The sequence below is a fragment of the Anomalospiza imberbis genome, chromosome 1 (genome assembly GCF_031753505.1).
Source record: "Anomalospiza imberbis isolate Cuckoo-Finch-1a 21T00152 chromosome 1, ASM3175350v1, whole genome shotgun sequence".
Classification (NCBI taxonomy): domain Eukaryota; kingdom Metazoa; phylum Chordata; class Aves; order Passeriformes; family Viduidae; genus Anomalospiza; species Anomalospiza imberbis.
In genome coordinates this window covers 35,043,054-35,055,234 of record NC_089681.1, presented here as the reverse complement: position 1 = coordinate 35,055,234, position 12,181 = coordinate 35,043,054, and the positions used below count along the sequence as shown (strand labels likewise).

At 39.9% G+C, this 12,181-nt stretch overlaps 1 long non-coding RNA gene across 1 annotated transcript; it reads right to left on the bottom strand.

Moving 5' to 3' along the window:
• Positions 1 to 311: 311 nt before the first annotated feature.
• LOC137472498 (uncharacterized) lies at positions 312 to 4,456 on the bottom strand. Its single transcript, XR_010998230.1, has 2 exons — positions 4,051 to 4,456; positions 312 to 1,165 (listed from the first exon to the last, which is right to left on the bottom strand). It is a non-coding gene; the product is annotated as an uncharacterized lncRNA (long non-coding RNA).
• Between the last annotated feature and the right edge of the window lie 7,725 nt (positions 4,457 to 12,181).

Genomic DNA, 12,181 nt, shown 5'->3' with positions numbered 1-12,181 from the left:
GGGACTAGGTGGATCTCATTTTCTTTTTAGACTAAGTTTCTGAGTGTGTAAATACTCAAATTTCTAATTCTAACTGCCTCCAGGACTCCATTTAAATTTTGGCTCACCATAACAGTGCATATGTGAGTAGAAATTAATTCATCTATGCTCAGGTCCTAAGGAGCAAAGCCATTTTCAGCCTTAATGCTTTCTGATACAAAATCTATTTTGCATCTCATTGACTATATAGATTGCATTCACATTTATTTCACAATTCTGTTACACAGTTAGAGAAGTTCAAAGTAATGTGTTACTAAATGAGAATCAGAGCATTGTACATAAATTTTCACTAATGTTTCAGGATGACAATTCCCATTTCATTTACACAAAAGTGAAAAACAAAGAAATCCATTTAAATCCACCAGACTGTACAAATAGGAAAACAGGGTAAGAAAAATTTTAATTAGATGAGATGAGCAGCAGTGTTCCACATTTAAATGGCTACATGCTTTGTAGAATTAGAATATATAGTATTTTGTTCATATACACTTTTCAAAACTCTGACAGCTTAGGTCTTCTTCTTGAAAGACAGTTCCAGTACAAATTCTGAATTTATAAAAAAGGAACAGAGCACAGTTTTTCATTAGGTCGTGCCAGCCTCAGCTATTCATGGTAGAGGAGTTTCCCATACCCTGTTTTCACCTGGTGATATGTTAGACGACAAATTATTAGTCAAAAATTATTCTGCTATCTGGTCAAATTCATATGACTTCGCTTTATTGTACAGCTATATGACATAGTGCTCAATTGTCTCATCTGCCATCTGCTTTGGTGTCAAGATGTGCTTTTTCCCAAGTGACATTCTGTTGTCAATTACAGGATTCTTGACATTTCAAAATGTCTTTGTTGAGAGCTTTATGGTCTACTTCAGGTTTCCACAAAAAGCGTTGTTGATCACCACTACGGGACTTGCCGTTTGCGGCAGCCAAAGGGATTGTTCACCCTGCCTTTTCTAGGCAGCTCCCTAGAAAATTCTGAAGCTTTGCAGTCCTTTCTCCCAGTTCTCTGCCAGTTTCACAATTCCTTGCCAGTTTCACTTCTGAGTGAAGAATTCAGATGGGTTCACTCGATCTGTTTGCTATTTTGCTCTTCACTTGATCTACACGTTCAATATTCTTCTATTCATCTGTACAATGCGAGTACAATATCAGAAAATCAATGTTGGTCCCATTCCATGAGGTCTTAGTCATCTCATATAGGTCCGGACTGCAAGAGTTAATATGTTATTGAGATCTTCATCTTATTGTTTCCAGTTTAATTTAGTATGGACTATATTATACTGCATATTGTATTATATTCTGAAGGGGGAACCTCTCACTAGGCAGCAGCTGTGCACAAAATTGTGTTAAACTCTCTCATGAGCTGAATATGAATCAAGCATGTGGTGCTGAAAAAAGAGAAAAAACCCAAACCCAAACCATTCTTACTCTTTGGGGTACTAAAAGGAAGGCAGGATGTTCATTGGCCAGACTTGGGAGTTACCTTACCGATTTTCATTTGGGGTATCAAAGCCTAAGAAGGATGTAGGCACATTTGAGAGCTTTCAGGGTACAGCACAAAGAATAAAAAGTATGGAGAACCAACAACAAATAAGGATAGCTTAGAGGCACAATCATCATCACTGCAGATTCTGGAGGTCCTTCCCTTTCACAGTGCTGCTAATGTATGATTTTTGAATTCTTGATGCAATCCTTCTAGCCCACAAACACCAATGTGTTCTCTTGGGAAAACTTTAAAAAATCTCAGGAAAGTGTAGGGAATAGGTGGGAAAAGCTGCCTTCCTGAAGTCTCATTCACAGTGCCTGTGTGAGTATGTAATGCAAGTTACAAGGATGTTACTAATTGTCTGGAGTGTCTGCATGATTATTTTTCCCCTTCCACACCCTTTTCAACAGCTTAGATGAACTGTACTCTCTGAGGGTACCTACCTGTATTTTGCAGATACTTAGACAATTAGAAACATCATTGTACCTAACTGAGCCCTAACTGTACCCTCAGAAACAAACAAAACAGAGCAACTCCAGCCAGATGCTGTAAATCTGTGGCCTTCTAATTGGTCTCACTGAGAGGCTGTGCACAAAAGCAGGCTCAGATAGCTGGCAAAGCTGACGTAACTCAAGGTAACACCAAGTTACACCTGTCAAGGCTCAGACTGTAGACCCATACAGTAGCAATTGAAGAATTTGGTTTGCAAAAGCTGCTTGGATAAAAAATCCCACATAGCTTTCATAATGAATTTAAATAATCTCTCAAAAAATAGTTTGTACCATACAGAAAAAGGTCAGAAGAGCACTTCCGCTTCTAGAAATGGTAATTAACATATTATTTGGCCTTGTATTTTTTCATTCATATAAAGTGATGTACATGGCCAGCAGTTACTTGAAGACTCCGTTGTACTAATGTTAGCAGAGAACAATTTTACTGAGAAACTCTATAAGGTGCATGAGTGGACTCACACTGAGAACAAATACACAAAGTGTTCATGTGAGGTACTTCCCAAAAGTTGTGTATGTTGAAACATATCATACCTCCAACAATCTCTTCAAATGTTCTATTGGTACCTATGCTCCTTCATGTTGATATCATGGTGAGAATGCAGGACTTTATGATTTTGTGCTCAGTGATGTACACTACTGAAGAATTTTGCTTTCAAAACATGCAGTTAAACACACACCTCACTCCAAACCCTTAAATCAGTAGGACTGTTCATGGGCCTGGGTACCTTCCTGAATGAGGCTGCAAACAAAAGGAGTTTCCCCACCAAGTTCAGCTAAAGATGAAGCTGAGAGATGAAGCAAGGTAGCAGTCAGAGTATTTTGATTTGTCTGAACAGCTCTCATCTAGCATTAGGTCTCATTATATTGGCAAACCCCCATTCACTGCCCACAACATGTGGGAAACCTAGCTAAATTTTGCTCTTCTCTATCTAACACAAGTGGTAACGTATTAGTGTGCTTTTAGTGCTACTACAGCAAAAGTATGCTACACATTAAATGTCAAAATGTGTTTTCTGGACCCTAAAAGCTCAATCATCCCCTCCGTTTTCAGACAGAAGCATAATGTGATAGAAACTTTTTCTTGAAAACTGCTGTCGTGCCACCACCCTGAAAGACAGCAAAACAAAGGAGTATTTCAAGTCATTTCGGGGGCTTGTTCATCTGGGCTTTTTCAAAGAGCAAGTATGCAACAATCTGCTGAATTTTCCAAATTTATAATGAAACCAACAGAGAAGCATAGCCTGTGTCCTGTTTGATCACATCTCAGCTAATCTGCTTATAAAAAAATTGGTGGGTTTCTAAAAGGAAAGGATTGACGCTCCAGTTCATAAAGCTCTTAAATTGATGCTTAATACAGTCTGCTTGGGCTGACACAAGTGGCTAAGTTGCAAAACAAAGTAGCTAGCTGAAGGGAGGCAGGAAAACAGGTTTGCAATGATAAATTCTTTTTATATGTATGTAATTTTGAACTAGTGTTATTTACACAGAAAATGCAAACTTAAATGTGAAAGCATAAAAGCAAGATCCATTTTTTGCCCCAGAGGGCAGCAATCAATACTGCAGTCAAAGTGCATTTTCCCTGTATGTGAAGCAAATATTTCATGCCACCTCGAAAAACACTGCTAAATCCATTGAGATGATGATCACAAATCTTTCAATTTCCAATCCAAACACAGACTTTTTGTCTAAAAAGATGTTTGATAGTATCCATCTACTTTTCTTTTTGTTCAAATTGCCTGAGTTTAGAGGGTTTATTTAAAAGACAGGCTTAGTGTCAGATGCTTCCATGCTTCCATCATAACAGTCCATAGCCTGAACACAGTCTGTGAATATTCTCCATCCAGTCCTAAATCATCTACTGGCTTGTTTTTGGTTTTTTTTTTTTCTTTCTCTAATCAGCAAAAACATAATGAGAATATGCTTTACTCAGAGCTGTTTTGCACAGCTTGAGTAAATTGGAATGAAGGAAAAGCTGTGATCATTCAAACCATTTATTTAAAGAGATGTTGCTCACCTCCTTCTTCCCTACTGATCTTCTAAGAGGCATTTTTGAAGTATTTTTCCATGTAGTTTTCCTCTTCTTTCATCTACTCTCTCTGATTGTAGATGTCTGTATTTTCATTGGTGTAGGCTACAAAACCCAGGAAAGGCCTTACCAAATGAGTGGAAAGCAATTGTTTTCCAATACATAACTCTGCCCACAGCAAATGTACATCTGGGATTTTCCATGACCCTGTAATTGACCAGTAACATCAATAAAGGTTGAGTCACAGGCTTAATTCACAACTCAACTATTTCCCAAACTTACCATCAGCTCTTTCTCAAACTTACCAACACCTGTTTCTCACACTTACCACACCATTCACACTTATCACATATTTATACCTGTGTATTATAGGAAAGTTCAGCCTGCCTTATCAACAAAACAGTCCGGAGACAGGCTGCAGCAAGATTTCCTCACGGATCATGGGAATTCAAGCTTGGTGCACCACAGAAGTAATTAGAAACATTAATGGGCATGATCAGGGTAGAGCACAGGCTATGAAGAGCAGCTTCAATTACAGGGACAAGTAAGTAAATTCAGTAGGATTAATGGGCTTTGTAGATCAAATTGAAGATGTCCCTGCTCATTGCAGGCAGGAAGGGCTAAGTGGGCTCTAAAGGTCCCTTCCAGCCCAAACTATCCTATGATCCTGATTATGCTTTAATGCAGTGAAGAAGAAGGAACAACAGAAGGGAATGAAAGCGATGAGAGGAAAACAAAGATCCAAGTGATTGTTTTTGTAGAGAATCTCCAAGGCACTCCAGATAGCATATTCTGGATGGAGCAAAGCAAGTATTTGGAAGCCCAGAGAGGAGGTAGGTGTAGCATCACCTTCAAGAGAAAAGGAAGGTGTCCTTTGTCAGAGCCAGGGATATTTGGGCAGCTAGAGAATGTACATATTTGGCCCTGTAAATGCTATAGAGAAAGAGGCAATAAGGAGCAACAATGCAGCCCAGCAAAGATTTGTATTCCCATACAGTACCTCACATTGACAGGTAGTTCAATAAGCAGAGACTGAACATAAGTTGTATGAGAAATCTGCAGATTTTAAACCAACAGTTAACAGTGTTGTGGATGAAGTCATTCATGCACCCTTGGCTAAAGAAGCAAACCTACTATTTTGTCCCTTTTGTTTATTGTGTGAATATATATATATATATTTATTTTCATTTTATTGCTTGTAACTACTGCTACACACAAAATTGCCCTGCCCTGCTTTAAAATTTCCTCAGTAATTCAGAAAAATTACAGATTGAGCAGTTCCCACAGTACCTGTAGGATTCAGGAAATTGAGAATCTATCCTGTTTTGTCCCTTATCATGTAGTGCAGTTGCTGAGGAATAGAGGCACATTGCAGAAAACAAAAAGAATAAAGATGCACTCTGCAGAACAGCTGATTTGGGTTTGTGGCAGCATGAGGGAGGCTCTGAGCAGCTCAGAGACTCTCATCCCCTCCAAGGACTCAAGAGCCCTGACTGCAGATTAGGACAGGGATTTCCTGCACCACATCTGAGGGTTCTGATTCAGCAGCAGCAGCAGCAGCAGGGAGGTTACCGTGTGATGGCCAACGTCATTGCTGCATCCAGTTATTCCCACTCCACCCATCTGAGATGTTCCCAAATCTTTTGCAGGAATGACTGAGCAGTCTATGTAGCAACTTGTTTAGTTTATAGTATATTATAATAAGGTAACAGCAAATTGCTGCCATTTTCCCTTAACAGAGCAAGCTGTGAACTCTGGTTGCTACAGAAAGAGGTGTGGGTGATCTCTGCAGCTACAAGAGCAGTTAAGCCACCTTTACAAGACAGACTTCTTCAAGAAGAGCTTTGGTAGGCTGTTTAGGTACAAACCATGATAGATTCTCCAAGGAAAGCCATCCTGGATTGTGAGTCAAGCTGTGGCTGATTCCCTCAGGAAAAAAACCAGTTTGAGAGATTGCTGTTCCCTCTCAAATGCCTAGCCACGAATTCACACTCCCACCCCACCCCAGAAGCTATGCTGATTCAGCTACCCTGTGAGCATGGCCTGAAACGTGTGAATTGACTACGTTAATCTCTAGGACTTCTTTTTCAGCATAAGAACTATTTTAACCAAATCTGTCGTCACTTGGTAATGATGTAGAGCCACAGCCCTAGGCTGTATGACATTGAAAATTAATAATGCTTGTTTAACAGAATTTTTCCTAATTTACTCTTAGCCACAACATACATCCTAGGTAGAAGCTCATAGAAGTTTGCAGATGATTCTTGTCTTGCAAAAGTCACCTGCAGCTACATGTGGTTGAAATCCTCCTTAATATCTTGGACTGAACTTTTAAAAGTGCCCTATTTATGTGTACAAAAACATCTAAACCAAGACTATTTTCCCATTTCATTAATAACTATCAACTGGAATTGTATCAGCAAGACCTTGAAGTCTTTAATGTAGCTTTAAGAACAAAATGGTCTATAAACACACTGAGGACAAAAGTCCACCCTGACAGATCAGCCTTGCTGATGAATAAAAGGTTACAAACCATGTTTGGGAAGCCTTGTTCTTGCTGTCAAATAGTGCTGAGGTGTTGAAGACACCTTTGGCAAGCAGGACTTCAGCAGGCATCTCCATGTCATCCACCAAGGGCTGGGAGAAGATTCAGGCAGTTGAGGTGCATTAAATGGTTGTGGTGTGTGAATGAAATGATGCTTGGATCTATGGCTAGTCTCAGGTTCAAATTTCCCCAAAAGGTTCCTGAAGAATCATGGTCCTGAGTGTATTGTATTATTTTGCTTTAAGATCAGGCCTCGTATTTTTTTTTTCCTTTACCAAAATCAATATTTGTATCTCTTGCATATGGGAATGCTGTTATCTGCATAGGTTTAATCACATGCATGGAGTATCTCTATATGCACATAAAAGGATGAGATTTTCTATTGAAAACACATCCTAAGAAGGATGTGGATCCTAAGAAGGCCACTGCGGGGACAGGGATTATTTCTGACTCACAAAAGCAAGAGAATATAGGAACTGGCATGGTCATTGCTAGCAGACATACATTTACCCTTCTCTCAGATTCATAGTATTGAACATCTTGCTCCATTTAATTTGTCTTGTGTCCTTCTGTCAACAAAAATCAGTAATGACTATGGCACATCTTTTATGTCATGGATGAAGATTTACATGTTTCATCCCACTTCCAGTGTTGGAGATAATTCCAACCCAACCCAAAAACAGAGGAACTTGTTTTGTTCTTCTGTTTACAAGTGCAGACTTAATCAAGGACAAATCTTTGAGCATGACAGATTTGTTCTAAAGAAGGAAATGTGTTCATTGGCTTTTTTTAACGTGTAGAAGTAATCTTATGCCAAAAAGTAGGTCTACTCTAGACAGATGATAAGGACTGACCCTGGAACAGGAATGTGTTACTATGTTGCCATTCTTTCCATCACTGCCTGATAAAGTTCTCATTCTGTTCTTTAAATTATCCTAAAAAACAACCAACATAACCAAGGCACACCATTGCTGGTATTTCTAATATTAAGACTGTGCTACAAGAAAACTTTCTCAAACAAAAATCAGGTCACAGTTAAGCTCATAAAAAAGCAAACCACATCACAATCTGTTCTCAGTCTGATTCCCTAATGCATAGCAAGATAGGCATCAAGCACTTGGGAAGGCCTCAAATTAGCTTAGCTTTGTTTTGTTTACCCAAAATCAGTTCAGTGAAACCACACAGTTACAACCAGTCAAATGATGAAAATAGATTCTGGTCTACCCATCACTTTCCACAGTGCCTGCAGTCATCCAAATCTCCCTGCTATCTCAACAGCTATCTGTGTTCTGGCTTCTGGACCAAAAATCAGCTCTGCTTAGTTATCCACTTGTAACTGCATTCCAAACTACCTAGTCTTAGGTTTTGGAACTAGAGCTACAGCCTCCTGACTTTTATCTGCACAGTTTGGGTTTTTTTCATAAATACAGCATTCTGCTATCACATGAAATCTTTGGACAGGAAATTGAAACCTGCTCATTTACAAACCAACCAGAAATGTTTTGAAGTGTGTGAGCACAGATAATATCATCCCCATCAACACAACTTGCTTAGAATTAAGCATGTCCTGTATGAGGTTCCTAGTAAGGCTTTACAGTGGTGGAACCACAAGAAAGAATGCCCCATTTTCTGTAATGAGTAATATAATTCCTGTAACAGGAAAAGCTCTGACTACTAGATGTATTTTTGTTATTCTGTGGAAGTCAACTCACACATTTTTTAAAATATGGTGCCTTAAATCTTTGTAGGTTTATTTATTCCTTACAGACAGGTTTATTACATTATATGAACTAGCAACTAGGAAAGAGTCTGTTTAGTCAAGTTTGCATTTCTGTGTTTTGTTATTTGGACTGAAAAAGCACTTATATGTCCCAGGAAATAGGACACATACTGAAATACATTAAATGTATGTTACAGGGGTTAAAAATATGTATCAGGAAGCAGAATTGGGTCCATAAATTGTTGTACTTAATATAGCTTCAGTGAGCAAACAACTTCTCCCTTTTACAAAAAAATCCTGCAGCACAGATTTTTGACTTCAAAATGTACTGAACAAAGTCAGTGGAAGGGAATTATTCTGAGATAGTGTGGATATTTTAAGGGCACTTTCTACTATTTTCCAAAATTATCAGCACTTTGAGTTTGCCTGATAAAAGTGTTCTTCATAACAATCCTCACAGCAGGCTTATGAATTGATTGAATCATCTTGTAACTACATCTACTGCCATCCAGAGGTAATTGGCAAAAGTTTGAAAAGTAAATCTAAGTTAATGGTATCACTAACAGTGAGACATTAATCCTGTACATTAGAGTAGCTCCTATCAAACACAAACCTCAAGTTGCAGCCCAGCTGAACAGAAACTACAAAAATAAAAGTTAAGTAGGATAATTCTTTATTCTTTCTCACAAGAAAAACAAACCTGCTGGTATGTCACGTTGATGTTGTAGTTCTTTTGGTGCATCACATATATCCTGCATTATGCTTTCAAATAATCTTTTGGACAAGTGTTTCTGCAAATTATACTCTGCTATATTATATTTCTCATCCAGCTAAATTTTTCATGTTGTTAAAAAAAAAAAAGACCCAAAACTCTACAGCCTTCTTCAGCTCAAAGAAAAACTGCACTTTGCAAGAGAATCCAAACCCTGCCTGGTCATCCCCCAGTAAAGAAAGCAAGCAAACAGTACAGCGTTAAGCACATATATGCACATACTGTGACATGTATTGCTATTGGTCATACTGAAGAGATAAAGTACCTCAGGGAAAGGGAGAGCAATGATGAAATTGTTTCATTATCTACAGATTGTAAGCGACCACAGTTAGCTGTTGTCGAGCCCTATATCTGAGCACAACCATAGGCACTCTGTGAAATGTGATATTTGATATGCCAAAAAGAACACAGGAACCCCAGAACAGAGATGATCAAAATGAATAAACACTTCTAAAATTTCATTCTTTTAAAAATTGCTGGAAAAGTCTTTTTAAAAAGCTGAATTAAACATGAGATAATAAAAGCATTCATTTCCTAAAGGCTGTTTCTATAACTGAACGTTGGTATTACCCTTTGATCTTTTGGAAAGCCCAGCTTTGCAGAAGTACACAGACATCTATTACATCTATTCCCTTAACCGAAGCTGTGTACCTGGTTGCAATCCCCAGCTCTAAGCTGGGAGTACAAGCTCAAAGCATAGCTATGGTTACTGCAGTCAGCTCAGAAGCCCCTCCTCAGAATGGGACAGTTTCCCAAAATATCCATGAGTATTTACAAATCTCTGTTTATAAATCTTTTCCAATATTCTTCCAACCACACTGTGAAATCACAAACTGCAAATGCCAAAAGCAGGGTTGTGCTCTGAGGTGCAGATTCCTGGAATACATAAAAAGGCTGGAATTCAGATCAACACAGCTTTTTCCAGAAAGTCATTTTTACCTTCTGAGATTCCTCTACGTGTTTTCAGGTAAAACAAGAAGACCAGTTCCTGGCATGTACTCCTTCTGCTATTCCAGTGGTAATCATTAATAGTTCAAGCAACTTTGGAAGTGCAAGAGATGATGTCCTCTCCACCCAAGGCATCAACTGAAGCATTCTGGACTTTGTACAAATACAGGCCAAAAGAACTCTGAGAGTTATCTGCAGTAGGATAAAACAGGAGGGTACCTGGATCAGTGTAAAGGTATTAACCAGACTGCCAAAATAGTGGACCTTACAGTTCAAAAGTTCAAATTTATGCCTGAATCTACACAGTGCCCACGCACCTCTTCAAAGAACTGTCTTTAAAATTAATTTTATCTGCAATTCCAAGTGAAAGTATAAGCTACCCAAGACAAGGTACAAAATATTATCCAATGCCATCTTGTGGTAAACAAGAAAATAATCCATGCCAACCACCTTGGATTTAAATACATAGGGATTCTGTTGCTCCATAGTATACAAGTCATGCTCAAAATGGCCGAATTGGAGGGAAAAAAATTCCTGATTAGACTGTGGCTAAGTTGTGTTATGCTAGCCATTAGAATTTGAGAATCAGCTGTTTGTCTTCACCTTACAAACATGGCATTTTATTTCATTTCAACAACACTGCTGTGGCATTACACTCAGAATCATTTCCATCACTCCAAAACTAATGCAAAGGCAAAGATGGAATAATAACTTAGAAGAGAACTATACCTTGTATAAAAACATCCATAATTTCTCTCCACTACAGCTAAGTGCTATCATGAGCTTGTTTTTAGAGCACCAGGGATCAGCTCAAAATATCATGGTCACACAAGCCAAATCACTGTATAGCTATAAAAGGATTCTTCTGTAGCCCATTTGTTTAAAAATAGCGTGGAGGTATCTGTGACCCAGCTGACCTTTAGGAGCACACCATATCACCCCAATCACCTCACTTATAATTATGTCTGTTGAGACATCTGCCAGATGATACTGCTTCCCAAATGCTGTTCCACCCCTCCCTTCTCTGCGGCGAGATTCACCCACAACACCTGTGTCAGTCTCAGTAAAGCTGCAATACAGCACTTGAATTTTGATCCTGCGAGGAGCACTCAGTGGGACTGTTCTACAGCAAGGGGCATCAGAGAGAATCCCATGTTTTAAAAAAACATCAAAAAACAAACAAGCAAAAAAAAAAAAAAAACCCACACACACACACACACAAAAAAAAAATTAAAAAAAATATATGTTCCTGTGTCACAGTCTCAGTGTTTGGATTCCATAGCACGTCCCTAGTGCAGGCAAAGGCAAGGCAAGCTGCAGGGCCCCATTGACTCTACAATGGTCCTACCACTCTGCTTTTGGCATTTGCCTCCCCTCATGTCCTGAGTCTTCCCACGTATGTTCCACCTCAGCACTACTCATGGTGGCAGCAGAGGACAGATTTGGGGCCACCCTGAACCCCACACAACCCCAGCTTGGGGGTCACAGAGGATTTCATCAGTATCATTGGTGATCATCAGCATCATAGGTGAAGGGTCCGGAAGGTGAAGTCCCATGAGGAGCGGCCAAGGGAGCTGGGGTTGTTTTGCCTGGAGAAGAAGCTCAGGGGTGATCTTATCCTTCACCACAACTAGGTGAAAGAGGAAGTTGTAGCCAGGTAGGGTCTGGCCTCTTCTGCCAGGCAACTAGTGACAGGGAAGAGGATATAATCTTGAACTGCACCAGGGGAGGTTCAGGTTGAGTATTAGAAATAATTTCTTCACAGAAAGGGTGATTAACACTGGAATGGGCTGCCTAGGGAGGTGGTGGAGTCACTGTCCCTAAAGGTTTTTAATGGAAGAGTGGACGCGGCATTCAGTTTCCTGCTCCAGTTGACACGGTGATGTTTGGTCACAGTTTGGACTTGATGTCCTCAGAGGGCTTTTCGAGCCTAATTGATTATGTGATTCTGTGACTGGAAGGGCATGTCCATAAGCCACGGCGGCGGGTCCCCGGGCAAACCAGGGGTTCTGTGGCAGACCGCGGGTCAGCGGGGAGCCACGGCTCCCTCTGGCGGGGGGCGCGACGGGACTACATCTCCCGGCGGGCATTGCGCCCGTCCCGCCCCAAGGGCACGGCGGCGGCGGGCCGGCGG